This window comes from Dendropsophus ebraccatus, chromosome 8 (assembly GCF_027789765.1).
Source record: "Dendropsophus ebraccatus isolate aDenEbr1 chromosome 8, aDenEbr1.pat, whole genome shotgun sequence".
NCBI classification, from domain to species: Eukaryota; Metazoa; Chordata; class Amphibia; order Anura; family Hylidae; genus Dendropsophus; species Dendropsophus ebraccatus.
This window is the reverse complement of record NC_091461.1, coordinates 103,184,570-103,191,104: the sequence shown is the minus strand read 5'-3', so window position 1 is coordinate 103,191,104 and position 6,535 is coordinate 103,184,570. Positions and strand designations below refer to the sequence as shown.

The 6,535-nt window shown below is 41.6% G+C and overlaps 1 long non-coding RNA gene across 1 annotated transcript; it reads left to right on the top strand.

The window, feature by feature from the left end:
- The first annotated feature begins 1,288 nt into the window (after window positions 1–1,288).
- On the top strand, window positions 1,289–5,849 carry LOC138798792 (uncharacterized). The gene is made up of 3 exons (XR_011364166.1): window positions 1,289–1,372; window positions 3,251–3,316; window positions 5,034–5,849. It is a non-coding gene; the product is annotated as an uncharacterized lncRNA (long non-coding RNA).
- The last annotated feature ends 686 nt before the right edge of the window (window positions 5,850–6,535 follow it).

Genomic DNA, 6,535 nt, shown 5'->3' with positions numbered 1-6,535 from the left:
TTAGTAAATCCACCCAGGGAAAAAGGGGACGGGGCTTTATTTAAGACTGGCGTACTCGTACCAGGTGTGCCATTAAGTTCTATTCTACCTGTCAAAAAGTAACTCAACCTGACACTCACTGGACTTGTTTGACAAAAGGAGGTCTTCTTCTCTTCTTATCCTCAAATGTGAGTCTTCTTCTGCAAAAAGTCACTACAAGACATCCAGCAGAATACTGTACTACTGAAGCAAGGCCCCAAGACAGCCCCTTAACCCGCTCAATTTAGCTACACTTCCTTAATAACTTAAAGGGGTTATCCAATGCTACAAAAACATGGCCACTTTCCCCCTACTGTTGTCTCCAGTTTGGATGGGGTTTTGAAACTCAGTTCCATTGAAGTAAATGGAGCTTAATTGCAAACTGCTCCTGAACTGGAGACAACAGTTGGAGGAAAAGTGGCCACGTTTTTGTAGTGCTGGATAACCCCTTTAACTCAGCTATTCTTCTTAACCTACTATCTACACTTCAAGCACCCAAGCTAAATGTTCTGTGTTGCCCATCAAGAGAAAGGACATTGTACCGCCTGTGATTATTTTTGGCGCACTTTCACTTACAAAAAGTTTGCAATGAAGATGTTTTCTTTATCACCACCAGTTAAGACTTCTCATTCTGTCTGCGATGATAAGGAGAAGGCAATTGGAAATTGATCTGTACAGCATTACAGTGAAAGGTGACACCGGTAAATAGAGAATACAACAAGTGAAACCCCCTTTCTTTGGAATAACCTCTTAAAAAGTCACAGAGCACGCACACGAACGATTCCCATTCATTCCATTAATATGTCCATATGTCCAGGTCCATTAATATCTGTGTCCATGGAGCTTGTTGTAAAGCATGTCACTAAATGCTGTCAAACTTCACCCAGGCAAGATGGCTGCCCCCTTAATAATGTACAAAAAAAAAAAACTACAATCAAAAAATAGAAACTGATCAGTAAAAAAATCTAGGCAATATATTTCCTTTACAAATTTTTCAGATGTTTTGATTTGCTGTAAGAGGAAGAAAAAAACGGAAATACAGATGAGGTTTTAAAATAATAAAAATGGATTTATGAGATGTTTATATTAAAAGCCGGTGACACAATGACCTCCATTGTAGAGCTCCTCAATCCACCAGCCATGCCTAACATTCTTCTCTATTACTCACATTAGCACATCATAATGGGCAATGACCCATCGTGTAGGATCATCATTCTTCTAGGAGCACCAGGAGAATGTGCTGCCCTTACGTGCTGACTTTGCCCAACCCCCTGTATAAGAGGCACTACCATCTGTAATGTCTGTCACTCAGCCTAACAGAAGCCTGCATTGGAGAAGCCAAGGAGAGCGGCAGGTAAGGGGCTTGGCACAAGCTTCATTCAATTTCTAGAATGTTTTGTGAATTTTTCTTTAAGGGTTATTGCCATTATAGGCATTCATGGCATGGCCACAAACCTGCGACCTCCACCTATGGCATATCAAGAATAGGAATCCAGTGACCCTCAGCTGAGCATTCAAGTGTATGTAGGGATCAGGAGAAAGATAACCAAGTGCTCAGCTGACAGAAACATATGGAGGTCATAGTCCTAAATTAAAGGGGTACTCCAAAGGGTACAAAATATTGTTAAATTAAATGATGTAACAAAGAAACTTTGTAATGTTATTACTGATGGCCACAACACAAGCTCTTTGTTGCTCCATCTGGCCAGCAATCCCATTCTACATATGCCTGCATGGAATTACTGAGTGTGGTAGGTGCCTGCTGAAGTTTGGGGGTTTATGTCTGTCACTGTACTTACAGCTGATATGACACACCATTAATATCCGATTGATGGTGCGTGGAAGGGGAGGTAAGCAGAGAAAATCTGCTGACCCTAAGATTTCTGCCTCTAACTAATTATTTTATCAATAATAGTACTGGCTTCAGCGTGTTTTTACTTGATTTATGTTGGCGGTAAGTTGTGTAGTCTTTCAGTTTTAATGTGGTGTTGTCTCAGCTCCCCAGCTCCTCCCTCTTTCCCAAGGCAATACATCATCCACTGCTGTTTCAGGACACTTGTTTGGATCTTGCCTCTGCGTCCAAGCCCTGAAGTGATGTAACTTCAGACCAACCTGTTTAGCCTACATCGCAATCTCCCTTTCATATACACATATACATATACACATATACATAAATACATATACAAATACATAAATCCCTATTGGGACATTTAGGGAGCAATGCCAAACAATGTCACAGACAAAGGCGCCAACAGGGAATAGATATTCTGCTGTGGACTATAACAGCAGCTCTGGGTGGGGACCTAGAAGGAGTGCTGTGGGAGGGGAGTAAGCAGGGTGGGAGTGCTGTGGTAAACAGCTGAGGGAAATCAATGGGAAGTATTGAGAGTACACGGTTGGGGAAAGGATTATATACCCACAAAACAAATGGATTTTTGCTACTTTTATAATTGGGGCAGACAAGTACTCTATAGGCTTCTGCAGCATTTTCATCTATTTTACTTGACATTGGAGTACCCCTTTAATATGTTATTTGTTCACAGATTTTACTGTTATCCAACAAAAACATGGTCACTTTTGCACCACTTTTGTCTCCAGTTTGGGTGCAGGTTTTGAAACTCTGTTCCATTGAAGTAAATGTCGCTTAATTACAAACCGCACCTCAACTGGAGACAAGAGTAATGTAAAAGTGGCCATGTTTTTGCAGCACTGGATAACCCCTTTAAAGAGGACCTGTCACCTCCCGTGCCGGGGTGACAGGCTCCTGACCTCCTGCTAGATCCCCCTATACTCACCTGATCCAGCCGGGTCCCGCTTCCTGATGCGGTCGGGTCACGGAGATATCTAATGGGGGGTCGGGAGCCTGTCACCCCGGCACGGGGGGTGACAGGTATCCTTTAAAGGGGTAGTGCGGCGGTAAAAAATTATTCACAGAATAACACACATTACAAAGTTATACAACTTTGTAATGTATGTTATGTCTGTGAATGGCCCCCTTCCCCGTGTCCCACCACCCCCACCCGTGTACCCGGAAGTGTAGTGCTTTATACATACCTGATCCGTGCCGACACGCGGCCGCCATCTTGTGCCAAACGTCATATACGTTGTATAACTTTGTAATGTGTGTTATTCTGTGAATAATTTTTTACCGCCGCACTACCCCTTTAAGTTACTATAAAAACTTCTCCCTTGTGAGTCCAGTATAATGAAGGATCTGTCTGCTTCTCCGCAGAGCGACACTGAGGCTCCAGGATGGACAGACGTACCACTCTGTGCTTATCTGTGATGCTCCTGGCAGGTAAGACCCAGATACATGCGGAGGATCTGATGAGTAATAATGGGACTAATAATATTTCTTGGTATGAGGAAATAAAAATAGACTTTAATATCAAAGGCAAAGAGGATGTACAGACAGAGTCTAAAGAGATTAATCCGCCCTTCATTGTAATCTGACAGCACAATATAAAGGTCTGACAATAAATAGATTTATTATGACAATAATAACACTGACGTAGCAAAAGCATTAGTGTGAACTGTGCAAATCCTAATGAATGTCAATATATATCTTCTCTACATAAAATGGTGAGTCACACTATACATACATTACTTATCCTGTACTGATCTTGTACATCCTGTAATAGGCTATGTTCAGACGCTGTATGAGACCGGCTGTTCTGTGACCTGGCCGGGTCAAGGAACGACCGGTCTCAGAAAAGATTATCCCGGATGATCTTTAGCGCCGCTGAGTTCTGATGCGGGCGCATCAATGCACGCCAGCATCAGAATTCCCTGCTGCTCACAATGGAGCATGCCGCCGGAGCCACACGCTCCATAGTCTACACTGACAGGCTTTTCTGTGGTTGCCATTCATCGAATAGCAGCCGCAGAAAACTGACATGTCAGTTTCTCACGGTGCCTATGTGTATACACTCCCGCCAGGATTCCCTCAGCCTTCAGCACAACGTAAGTTCCGCACTAATCATGGCCGTTGTAACAACGGCCGTGATTAGTACGGAAATTACGTTGTGTGAGCTGTACTCACTATTCTGCTGGTGGGGTCATTGCATACATACATTACTTATCCTGTACTGATCCTGAGTTATATCCTGTATTATACTCCAGAGCTGCACTCACTATTCTGCTGGTGAGGTCACTATGTACATACATTACATTACTTATCCTGTACTGATCCTGAGTTATATCCTGCCTGTATTATACTCTAGAGCTGTACTCACTATTCTGCTGGTAATGTCACTGTGTACATATATTACATTACTTATCCTGTACTGATCCTGAGTTATATCCTGTATTATACTCTAGAGCTGTACTCACTATTCTGCTGGTAATGTCACTGTGTACTTACATTACATTACTTATCCTGTACTGATCCTGAGTTACATCCTGTATTATACTTCAGAGCTGAAGTCACTATTCTGCTGATGGGGTAACTCAAGATCAGTACAAGATAAGTAATGTAATGTATGTCCACAGCGACTGTGCCAGCAGAATAAAGAGTGCAGCTCTAAAATACAGATGAGCGAGCTTGTCACAAACCCGAATGATCAGCATTTGAATCCTAATGCCTGAAAAAGGTGTATACAGCCCGAAGACTGCCTAAAAAACAGCTGCATCCATATTCAAATGCTGATCAGTACAGGATAAGTAATGAAATGTATGTACATAGTGACCCCACCAGCAGAATAGTGACTGCAGCTCTGGGGTATAATACAGGATGTGACTCAGGATCAGTACAGGATAAGTAATGTTATATGTATGTACACAGTGACCCCACCGGCAGAATAGTGAGTGCAGCTCTAGTGTATAATGTAGGATGTAACTCAGGATCAGTACAGGATAAGCAATGTAATGTATATACACAGTGACTCTACCAGCAGAATAGTGAGTGCAGCTCTGGAGTATAGTACAGAATGTAATTAGTAATTATTACAGGCTAAAAATAGCAAAAAATAATTTAAAAAAAATGAAATCTGCAACATGTCTATCTTTATCTGCAGTCATAAGATGCAATACCGCTCATCAAACACCAAACAGCAAGCCACTGGAAAATACAACAGAAAAAACATCAACAACTACCCAGGAAACCACAGATGTGCTGCCAACAATGGATTTGATATCTGTACTTACAACTACAACAACTTCATCAACTATTAGTAGAGAGGAACAGAAATTTATGTCACTCCAAACTACAGCAGCCACATCAACAGCGTCACCATCACCCACAACAGAACTGTCTCACTCAACATGGCAGAACAAAACAACAGACAAAACAACAGCTATTCCAGCCACAACTTCAGGATCAGTAATAACAACAACTTCATCTTCAAGTAGACAAACATCAATCCCATATGCAGCTGTAACTACAGAAGAACCATCAGCTATGTTACACACTAAGGCGTTCATAAGAACGACACCTCCCAAAACTGCTCCATCACTCACAGCTGATGAAAAGACAGGAGATTCTTCAGCTGTTATAACCACAAGTTCAGGAGCAACATCATCTACTAACTTACAACCAACTACATCAACAGCATCAATTACAAGTATACAAGCATATACTATAGGAAACATAACACACACAAGACCTGCTGTATCATCACCAATGACAACATCTGATACGGCAAAGTCAGCATCCATGCCTGCATCACCTACAACAGTAGTAGAGAGAACTATTACCAAGAGTAAATTAGGAGTAAATTCTACAACTGTTGCAATGACATCTTCCGGGTCACTATCAACAGTGACTATATCATCCAACACAGGGGCCCAATCAGCCCAGTCAAACACACAAGCAAATAATACAACCGGTAGAGACGTAATACAGACAACACCAACGGCATCAAAACCAACATCTGATAGAGAATTGTCAATATCAGCAACTGCACCTCCTACAATCACAACAGACACAACTATTAAAACAGTCAATTTTATTACTGTTGCAACTACATCTTTAGGAGCACAAACAATAACCAAACCACCACCAACTACAGCAGAGCAGTCAGCTATTATAGGCACAGAAGTAAATTTTACCATTGGTGGAGACCTGGCAAAAACAACAATGACTTTATCATCCCCAACCCCTAATGCTGATACAGCAATATCAACAGCAACTACAACATCCACAACTATAGCAGCAAAAACAACTATTTCAAAGAAAATAAATGCTTCAACTGCTTCAACCGCATCTTCCGAAACACCATCAATAGCCAAATGTTCACCAACTACAGAATCACGAAGAGCTGTCATGATGAATACTACAGCTAGTGGAGACCTAGAACAGACACCTGCTACACCATCACCAGTGACAAAATCTGCTACAACAATCTCAAAATCAACAATGGTATCATCGACCATGGCAGCGGTACAATCACCTTTTACAATAAAAATAAATTCTTCAATTGCTTCAACCACATCTTTAGGATTACCACCGACAACCAAATCATCGCTAACTACAGCGAAACAATCATCTAATAAAAGTACACAAGCAATTGCTACAACA